Source organism: Tasmannia lanceolata, unplaced genomic scaffold (assembly GCF_043159265.1).
Source record: "Tasmannia lanceolata isolate RefF3 unplaced genomic scaffold, GAP_Taslan_0.1 ptg000002l, whole genome shotgun sequence".
NCBI classification, from domain to species: Eukaryota; Viridiplantae; Streptophyta; class Magnoliopsida; order Canellales; family Winteraceae; genus Tasmannia; species Tasmannia lanceolata.
In genome coordinates this window covers 17681947-17693254 of record NW_027518679.1, presented here as the reverse complement: position 1 = coordinate 17693254, position 11308 = coordinate 17681947, and the positions used below count along the sequence as shown (strand labels likewise).

General features: G+C 45.4%; 1 pseudogene; it reads left to right on the top strand.

Moving 5' to 3' along the window:
• The first annotated feature begins 6663 nt into the window (after nucleotides 1–6663).
• On the top strand, nucleotides 6664–9451 carry LOC143882466 (subtilisin-like protease SBT3 pseudogene; annotated as a pseudogene).
• Nucleotides 9452–11308: the final 1857 nt, after the last annotated feature.

Genomic DNA, 11308 nt, shown 5'->3' with positions numbered 1-11308 from the left:
CGAACTCGTGGAAGGATGCGATGGAGTCGGGCTCCAATCTCATGTACCAGTCGTTAGCGATCTTTCTTAACAGAGAGGCGAAGGCTCTGCACATGAATCCGTCCGACGCACCTCGGAGCGTCATTACCCTTTTGAAGGTTTGGAGGAACTCGAGGGGGTCAGTGCTTCCGTCGTACAGACCGAAACGGGAGAGGTCTATGCCTGCTTCTGCAGGGGTCTTTAAGACTTCCGCGGTGAATGGGGATGCCATTTCCCTTTCCCATTCGTCGAGGATGCCATGGGCGTAGGGTTTCTTCATTTCTAGTTTTACCTCTCGAATCTGCCTCTGCAGGTCGGCTATTGGATCCATGCTGGGCGGTTGCGCTGAGGTTGCCACTTCTTCCGCCCGAGCCAGGGGCGGTTCCTGGAGACGGGCAGCTTGGACAGGGGGAGCGCGGCTTATCGTAGCCTGCTTCCCACTGTCTCGCTGGCGTCCCCTAGCTACGGGGGGGGGGGGGGCAAAGGGCTATTCGTTGACGGGGACGACGTTGGACGAGTCGGTGCTCGCTTTCGCCGGGAAAGACGCTCCCCTGGCTGTTCCTCGTTGCCTTCGTCATAGGCTTCTGTCTGGTTCTGCGTTGTCAGGGGCCTCTCCGGGGCCGGAGGAGGCAAGCGTTGGAGTAGTTCCTGGCGGAGTTCGTTGAACATCTCCATGGTGGGGACCATCTGCGGTGCGCTAGAGGAGGGCTCGTGTCGGCCCGAGAGTGGTGAGTTGGGCTCTCAGGAGCTTGAGCTGTGGGTTTGCGCGCGCTGAGCCTGACTCCTGGTGATTACCCTTGTTTCCTGCTGTTGGGTGTGGTTTCTCATCGCCATGAGGCGTTCAGTACTCGACGAGTCCCACGGATGGCGCCAATATGATGGCGTCTGAATCCGGGTCTGCGATCGCGCGGTGGGTAGAGGGCCTCCGCGGGGTCTGCAATCACAAACAAAGGGGGTCAGGGGGTCCGGGGTGGGTTCCGGACGACCACTTCGACACCCAAGTCAGATCCTTCGACCAATCAATATAAAGAACAGCGAGAGGGGGAAGGGGTTTCGATCAGGGTTACCAGGGCCAGCGCGCGGGTTCTTTTTTGGGTGTGTGAATGAGTGGGTCGAAGGGGACTAGCAGGGAGAATAGGATTGAGTTCCTAGCCTCCTCTGTTGTTGCCTCGCCTCTTTTTCCGGTTGTCCTTGCGGAACTGAGAATGGGGGAAGTTCTTTTTTAGAAAAAATGGGGATCGTCTTTCTTCTTCCTTCCCCTCCCTTTTAAAGGGAGGTGCGCGGCCCTTTTCATCATTATGGAGGGAAAGTCTTCCTTTGCAGGATTGTGCCGTCTCCCTGCTTCGCCGGCGCGCGTGACTTTGCCGGCCATTTCCTTCCATAATTTGTGATGATGAGACCTGGGCGGTGACACGTGTCATGTTTGCATGGTCTTTATCATTTTCCAACGTCTTTCTTCATGATGGCTAGGTTCTCCTCGTGCATGGGTGACACGTGGCGATATCTGAGAACGACGCCGTATTTGTGCCCTATCAGGCCCTTCGACAGTCAAGTCAGTAATGGGCACAAAATTGGGAAAACCAAAGCTAGAGATGATGGCTTTTTTTTAGGGATTCGGTCCCCTTACCTTTGAGCCTTAGGAGGCTTTTTATAGTGGAGTTTTGGGTATTGGATTACCCTTTTGCCCTTGAGGACAGGTGTCAGCCTATTAGTAGATCAAACTTTACCCTTTCCTTCTTGCCCTTGGACAGGTGCAAGATTGTGGTTGGGCAAGATTTACACTTGATCTTTCCTTTTTTAGCCTGTAATGACCCTATTACCCCTTGTTGGGTGGTGAACATGTGGGCTTGCCTTGATGCCACGTGTTGATGCGTGAGTGGGGAATCTTTTTACACTCCATCAGATCCCCCCCACTTCCTTAGACTAATGAGGGGTGAGGAAGTAGTTGTGCAACATAGCTTCTGCAGTTTGTCTTAATATGCTTATCTTCTAGGTTGGCCATGGTAGGTCGGTTGGCTAAGGTCGGCCGGCTAGTTAACGGCTGAACTGAAAAATGTTTCAAGTCGGCTGGCTCAGGTTGTCCGCCTCAGGTCAGCTGGTTCACAGATGAACTGGAAAATATTTCAGGTCGTTTGCGTCAGGTCGACCGAAAAATCAATGAGCTACAACTTAGCCTCCTGCAGGTTAAGTTTTACCCACACGTTATATCCAGTTCGGCTGGAGATGTTCTAAACGGCTTGAAGAACTGGATTTTGAGGCCAAATATCCTAGTCGGCCTGAGATGTTCTGAACTGCTTGAAGAACTGGATTTTGAGGCCAAATATCCTGGTCGGCCCCAGATGTTCTGAACGGCTTGAAGAACTGGATTTGGAGGCCAAATATCCTGGTTGGCCAAAGATGTTCTGAATGGCTTGAAGAACTAGATTTTAAGGCCAAATATCCTGTTCGGCTGGAGATGTTCTGAGCGGCTTGAAGAACTAGATTTTGAGGCCAAATATTCTGGTCGGTCGGAGATGTTTTGAACGACTTGAAGAACTGGATTTTGAGGCCAAATATTCTGGTCAGTCGGAGATGTTCTGAACGGCTTGAAGAACTGGATTTTGAGGCCAAATATCCTGGTCGGCCGAAGATGTTCTAAACGGCTTGAAGAACTGGATTTTGAGGCCAAATATCCTATTCGGCCATACCTGTTCTGCACGGCCAGATGAACTGGATTTGCAAGCCAAATATTTTGTTCGGACGGAGATGTTCTGGTCGTCTTGATGAACTGGATTTGGAAGCCAAATTTCCTGTTCGGCCATACTTGTTATGCACGGCCGGATGAACTGGATTTGCAAGCCAAATATTATGTTCTGCCTAAGATGTTCTGGTCATCTTGATGAACTGGATTTGGAGGCCAAATATCCTGTTCGGCCTAAGACGTTCTGATCGTCTTGATGAACTAGATTTGGAGGCCAAATATCCTGTTCGGCCATACTTGTTCTGAACGGCTGGACGAACTAGATTTGTAAGCCAGATATTCTGTTCGGCCGAAGACGTTCTGGTCGTCTTGATGAACTGGATTTGGAGGCCAAATATCCTATTCGGCCTAAGACGTTCTGGTCGTCTTGATTAACTGGATTTGAAGGCCAAATATCATATTCGGTCATACTTGCTCTGAATGGCTTGAAGAACTGGATTTTAAGGCCAAATATTCTGGTCGGCCGGAGATGTTCTGAATGGCTTGAAGAACTAGATTTTGAGGCCAAATACCTGGTCGGCCTAAGATGACTAGAAATTTGTTGCGCAATATCCTGGTCGGCTTGAGATGACCAGATTTTTGTCGCGCTATATCCTGGTCGGCTTGAGATGACCAGAATTTTTCCTTGTAGCGGATCATGCTATATCCTAGTCGGCTTGAGATGACCAGAATTTTGTCTTGTAGCGGATGACGCTATATCCTGGTTAGCTTGAAATGACCATAATTTTGTCTTGTAGCGAATCATGCTATGTCCTAGTCGGCTTGAGATGACCAGGATATAGCGCAATCTGCTTAAAGACAAAATTGAATTTTGTCTTGTAGCGAATCACGTCATTTCCTGGTCGGCTTCAGATGACCAGAATTTTCTCCTGTAGCGCATCGCGCTATATCCTAGTCGGCTTCAGATGACCAGAATTTTGTTCCCTAGCGAATCGCGTTATATCCTGGTCGGCTTCAGATGACCAGAATTTTGTCTTGTAGTGCATCGCGCTATATGCTGGTCGGCCTGATATGACAAGAAATTTGTCGCGCAATATCCCAGTCGGCTTGAGATGACTAGATTTTTGTCGCGCTATATTCTGGTCGGCTTAAGATGACTAGAAATTTGTCGCGCAATATCCTGGACGGCTTGAGATGACCAGATTTTTGTCGCACTATATCCTTGTCGGCTTGAGATGACTAGAAATTTATCGCGCTATATCCTGGTCGGCTTGAGATGACCAGGATATAGCGCAATCTGCTAAAAGACAAAATTGAATTTTTTCTTGTAACGAATCACGCCATGTCCTGGTCAGCTTGGGATGACCAGATTTTTGTCCTACAGCGCATCGCGCTATATCCTGGTCAGCTTCAGATGACCATAAGTTTGTCCCGTAGCAAAATCGCGCTATATCCTGGTCGGTTTCAGATGACCAGAATTTTGTCCTGTAGCGAATCGTGCTATATCCTGGTCGGCTTTAGATGACTAGAATTTTGTCTTGTAGCGCATCGTGCTATATCCTGGTCGGCTTGAGGAACGAATGAACTGAAAACTGATTTAGATCAGTCGGTTCAGGTCGTGCGTCTCAGGTCGGCCGAAAAAAAGATGAGCTACAACTTAGCCTTCTTCAGGTTAAGTTTTACCCACACGTTATATCCATTTCGGCTGGACATGTTTTGAGCGGCTTGAAGAACTGGATTTTGAAGCGAAATATCATGTTCGGTCGTATATGCTCTGAACGACTTAGGACGACTAGGATTTTGAAGTGAAATATCTTGTCTGGCCATGTGTGCTCTGAACGGCTGGACGAACTGGATTTTGGAATGAAATATCTTGTTCGGCCATATACGCTTTGAACGGCTTTGGACAACCAGGATTTTGAAATGAAATATCCTGTCCTGCCATGTCTGCTCTGAACAGCTGGACGAACTGGATTTTGGATGAGCTGCCACTTGCTCTCTGTGGGCAAGTCTGAAAGGCTGTGTTGTATCCAGGTCGGCCAAATTCTGGTCGAACTGGTCATCACGGCGAGCTTCAGCTAATCCTTTTGGATAGGTTTATTCGTTGCATTAGTAACGACTCGATCTTCGACCTAGCTCGAGCCAGGCTTTTGGTCCGGAGCGAGCACATTCAAATCGAGTTAGAAATTAGCATTTTAGAGTTTCAACCGAATGGATCAATTTCAGGCCCAACCCGAGGTGGACCTCAGGCTTTAGGCATGTCCAACCCGAGCCGGGACTCAGGTTTTTGGACTTATGTTTATTCTAACCGAGCAGGTCGGTCTTAGGCCCAACCCGAGGTGGACCTCAGGCTTTAGGCATGTCCAACCAGAGCTGAGACTTAGGTTTTTGGACTTATATTTATTCTAACCAAGCAGGCCGGTCTTAGGCCCAATCCGAGGTGGACCTCAGGCTTTAAGCATGTCCAACTCGAGCTAAGACTCAGGCTTTTGGACTTATATTTATTTTAACCGAGCAGGTCGGTCTTAGGCCCAACCCGAGGTGGACCTCAGGCTTTAGGCATCTCCAACCCGAGCTGACACTCAGGTTTTTGGACTTATGTTTATTCTAACCGAGCAGGTCGGTCTTAGGCCCAACCCGAGGTGGACCTCAGGCTTTAGGCATGTCCAACCCGAGCTGGGACTCAAGTTTTTGGACTTATCCCTCTTGTTTCCTTTGGAAAGCATTTTCGCTGACCACTTAAAGAAATCTTCTTCTCTGTTCGCGGCCAAGATGCGGGTTCTGGACGTGTTGAGGGGCGTGTAGCTCTCTTCCCTTCTCTGATGGCTCCTTTATCTTCTTGGAGGCTTATCCTCCCTACATTGCTTCGTAGGGTTTCTCTTTCGAAGTTCTCCTCCGGTTCGAATCCAGTACAACTGGCGTCTCTTCTACGGATATATACTCTTCGGCTCCAGTCATGAGATCCGCTAAGGAGTGTGGGTTTCGACGGGCTACAGTTCGTCGGAATTCATTGGATTTGGCTCTCGCGAGGAGCACATTCGTGGCGGCCGAGGGATCTATGTTCGGGACTTGGAGGGCCTCCCTGTTGAATCGGCTCACGAATGCTTTCAGAGACTCGTCGTCCTCTTATCTTAACGCCATTAAGGATGCCGCTGTCTTTCGTGGCCTTCGACTACTCATGGAGTGTCATACTAGATCATCCCCGAACTCCTCGAAATTGTTGATGGAGTTTGGTTTAAGGCGTGAGTACCAGTCTCTTGCAACTCTTGTTAGAGTGGTTGGGAAGGCCCTGCAGAGGAACCCATCAGAAGCACCGTGGAGGAGCATCATGGTCCTGAACGTCTCTAAGTGGTCCACGGGATCGGTGGTTCCATCATATTGCGGGACTGGTGGCATCTTAAACTCTTTGGGCGTGGGTGCACGTAGAACTCCATCCATAAAGGATGGTCTGATCGAGAATGACTTTGTGATGGGCAGGTCACTGTTCGACTAGGGGGTGCTCAATTACTCCTCTGTCCTGCCATTTGTAATGGGACTTGGAACAACTGGGGACAGGTGTCAACCTATTAGTGGATCAAACTTTACCCTTTCCTTCATGCCCTTGGACAGGTGCAAGATTGTGGTTGGGCAAGGTTTACACTTAATCTTTCCTTTTTAGGCTGTAATGCCGCTATTACCCCTTCTTGGATGGTGAGCATGTGGGCTTGCCTTGATGCCACGTGTTGATCCGTGAGTGGGGGATCTTTTTACACCCCATCACACCTAATGACTTAAATTTATATATTTTTGTTGTGAAAATTTGCTGTTTTCTACAAATTTTGAAATTAGTCACTATCCTAACCAAAACATTAAAAACTCAACCAGACCTGAGAAACTATCTCAGGTAGGGTCGGGTTTTTAATATTGGGTCTTCTCATTAAAGACGGACCCGCTTGACCCAAGTTTTAAGCCATTAAAAGGTATTTGCAGGAATGTAATAGCTGTAAGCTGCCATGGTGATCTGGATAGCTTCTAACTCATAATCCTGGATTAATTGCTTTCTGTCTTCCAGTCAAATTAGACAAGAGTCCATTGTTATTGTAATCTTATACGAGCTCTGAGAATCATGCTGGCATGAGCTTCCCAATCAAAACTTTTATCATGGATCTCCCATTCCATTAGAAATACAAGTAGTGGGTAGTTATCACAGATCATTCATTCCTTCCCTACCGATGGAAGCTCATGTATCTCTCTATGTATTGGTTTTTATCAATAGTTTTTTGCTCAGCTCTGCCTCTGCAACAATGGCGGCCTACATCGTCCACATGGACTTATCCGTCATGCCGGAGGCCTTCTCCAGCCACCGTGACTGGTATGCCTCCACGATGACTGCCGCAACCACCACCACTGCCCCCTCTAACCTTATCTATGCTTATGATCACGTTATCCATGGATTCAGTGCACTTCTCTCCCCTTCTCAGCTACAACAAATTGAGCAATCACATGGGTTTGTTGCTTGGTACCATGACACTCCTATTAGCCTCGATACGACCCATTCATACGAATTCCTCCACCTCAATCCCCTCACTGGAGCTTGGCCAGCGTCAAATTACGGGGAAGACATCATAATTGGCGTAATTGACAGTGGAATTTGGCCTGAAAGTGCGAGCTTCGATGACAGTGGAATGAAGGAAATCCCATCAAGATGGAAAGGAAAATGCGAGGAAGGGATGGAGTTCAATTCTTCGATGTGCAACAAGAAGCTCATCGGAGCTCGCTATTACAACAGAGGACTCTTAGCAAACCGACCGGACATTACCACTATCGCCATGAATTCTACCCGCGACACTGATGGACATGGCACCCACACCGCCTCCACGGCCGCCGGAAACTATGTCCGAAACGCATCCTACTTTGGTTACGCCCCCGGTATTGCTAGAGGCATGGCGCCTCATGCACACCTGGCTGCATACAAGGTTTTATGGGGCGAAGGGTCCTACATGTCGGACGCCATTGCCGGGATCGATGCTGCAATATCCGACAGTGTCGACATCATATCCATATCCCTCAGAGTTACTTGGGGGCCCCTTTATTTAGATCCCCTTGCCATAGCCTCCTATGCCGCCATGGAGAAGGGTATTTTCGTAGCTTTATCGGCGGGAAACATGGGCCGGCGTGGTATAGGGAGGTTAACTAATGGAACACCTTGGGTACTAACAGTTGGGGCAAGTACCATTGATCGCGAATTCGGTGGAGTAGTCACTCTCGGCAACGGAATTTCAATCGTCGGATTGTCTGTATACCTCACCAATTCATCTTCGTCCTCGTCTCTGAGACAATTACCCCTAGTTTTCATGGAAGCCTGTGACAATCCAGAGAAACTTAAGGAAATTGGTCACAAAATTGTTGTTTGTGAAGAAGGGGATGTCTCTATTAACGATCAAATAGACTTTGTTTCCTCTGCAAGAGTAGCTGGAGGCCTGTTCTTATCCAACACCTCTGAAACAGATTCCCTCATGAAATTCTCATTTCCAGCAGCCATAGTAAGGCCCCATGATGCCCAAACAATCTTACAGTACATAAAGGGGAGCTCTGACCCAAAGGCAAGTTTGGAATTTCAACAAACTTTTGTGGGTACAAAGCCAGCACCTTCTGTGGCTGTCTACAGCTCTAGAGGCCCATCTATAAGCTCTCCTTCTGTCTTGAAGCCAGACCTTGTAGCTCCAGGTTCCTCTATCTTAGCATCATGGCCATCCAATGTCCCTATTAGGGTTGGATCATTGCTGTTTAGCAACTTCAACATCATATCTGGCACGTCCATGGCGTGCCCTCACGCAGCGGGTGTCGCAGCATTATTGAAGGCTGCACACCCAGATTGGAGCCCAGCTGCTATTCGATCTGCGATGATGACCACAGCCGACACATTGGATAATACTATGAACCCAATCGGAGAACCCCATTTTAGTGGTCCCGCAACTCCCCTAGAGGTCGGATCGGGTCACATCAATCCAAACAAAGCATTGTACCCCGGTCTTGTCTATGAAGCAGATGTACAAGACTATTTTCGGTTCATTTGTGCCATGAATTACACCAAGGAGGAAACTCAAATGATTACTAGTAGTTCTTCCGATTGCTCTGATCACGACCGATCCCTGCCTGATCTCAATTATCCATCATTCAGCATCCATATGGAATCGAGTGATTCACCTTCATTCGTACAAACATTTCAGCGGACTGTAACCAATGTTGGAGAAGGAATTTCAACTTATAGGGCTAAATTGGCACGTCCGATAGGTTTTAAGATCAATGTTTCTCCAAACATGCTGGTTTTCAGAAAGAAGAATGAGAAATTGAATTTCACATTGACATTGGAGAGCCGGAGAAAGATCAGAGGGTCAGTGGTTCATGGTTCCCTGAGTTGGGTCAGTGATGACGGTACACAGGTAGTGAGAAGTCCTATAGTAGTTACTAAATTTGACTTTTCGGGATTGTAAGGAAAGCATCTTGGTCGAATCAAATCAAATATCAGTGTGCATCTTTTGGTTTGTTTCTTTCTGCTATCTTGTTTTCTTGCGTGTAATTCAATCCCTCTTTTCCATTTTTTCCATGAATTAGATAGCCTGCAAGAGAATTTGTGTGTATGTTAATGGTGGGACAATACTCTGGTATTGTGGCAACATAGACCACATTATTACATATATGCTCTTGAACAATGTAGCATGTAGAGGAAACTGCTAAAGTCTATTCTTCAGTGTATGCGAGTATTTAGAAAGAGGTTCCATCTAGCCCTTTTTTAAAGTTTTTTTTGTCTCCTCTTATCTTACTGTCGGTGTGAATGGGAGTCGAACCTCGTGCTACTGATTGTGCAATAAGTTTCCCAATATTCCAATTAGCTGACCGGGCATTTAGATTTGGATTAAGATTTAGGAAATTGATGTTTACACTCTTTGAAAGTAATTCAAATCATGACTCTTGCTAGTGGGCCCCACTATAGTAGTGTTTATCTTTATCATCTTATTCTAGAAGTTATTAGCCCGTTGAGAGACCTTGTTTCATTTAGTTTCTACAAGTCTAGGTAGAGTATGGATGCTATTTGATAGGGAGAGTATTTTATCCATTTAGAGTCCATGTGTCTGTAGGAGTTAAAAGAAATGAAACGTGTGCGTTTTTGTGGGTTTTTTTTTTACCGACAGCAACATCTATATTAAGATGTACTCTGATAGTCATTTTAGATGAATGAGATTAATGAAGGCATCAACAATTAAGAAAAAAAGAAACGTCCATTATTCTTTTGTTTCTTTATTCAAGAAAAGCCTCTTCTATACTTCTTGTTTTTATATTATTTTTGCTATCAAATTCAACAAAGTGGTGTCAGAGCAGAAGGTCTTGGGATTTCCATAGAGCAGAAATGCCTGCGACGAATTCAAGAAAACACAGGCAAGGGTTCGTTAAGTTCACAACATGGCAGGTAACACTAATTCTTCAAATTTTCAGCAAAGTGTTCTTTTATTTAAAGGTGATAATTTTCAATTTTGATCAATTAAGACGAAGACGTTATTTATGTCTTACGAATTATGTGAATTGGTGGAGAATGGATATGAAAATTTAGCAGAACAGGAAAAATTGACCATGGCACAAAAGAATGAATTGAAGGAGAGCGAAAAGAAAGAAGTAAGGGCTCTTTTCCTCATCCAACAAGCCATGGATGAACAAATATTTTCAAGGATTATGGCTGCAACTACATCAAAAGAAGCATGGGATTTGCTTAAAGACGAATATCAAAGTACTACGAAGGGAATCTCTGTTAAGTTACAAACCCTTCATCGTGATTTTGAGAATTTGATTATTAAAAATTCTGAATCAATTCAAGTTTTTTTCTCTAGAGTGATCGAGTTCTATCGTAAATCAAATAAGAACTTCTAAGGAAAAATTAGATGATCAAAAAATTGTTAAAAAAGTTTTAAGGAGTCTTCCAAATAAATTTGATCATGTAGTTGCTGCCATAGAAGAATCTAAAGATTTAACTAATTATTCTATGAATGAATTAGTGGGTTCTTTGCAAGCACATGAGCAGAGATTGAATAGGATTACAGAAAATCCACTAGAACAAGCGTTTCAATCAAAAGTGGATTCGAAGAAAAGATCTGTTGATGCAAATAAAGGTTTCAGAGGTGGAAGAGGCTATGGACATGGTGGATTCTACGGCAGAGGAAGAGGTAGAGGCCAATTCAGTGGTTATCAAAGAAATCAAAGTGGAGGTAACCACTAATCTACATCATTATTCTCTTCTTTTTGCAAGAAATCAAACCATGCTGATAAGGATTGTTGGTATAAGGATAGTGAAAATCAAAATAGAAGTTTACCACAATGATTTTATTGCAAAAAGTATGGTTATATTGAAAAAAATTATCATCAAAAGATTAGGGAACAAGCAAATTATTATGAAGAGAAAAGTGATGAAAAAGTTGAAAAAGAAGATACCGTATTTTTTTCATGTCTTACTACCAATGTTGAATTGAATGATGAAATATGGTATATTGATAGTGGTTGTAGTAACCACATGACGAACAAGGATTATTTTTTCGAAATAGATGAAACTGTCAAACCACGAGTAAGAATAAGTGATAACAA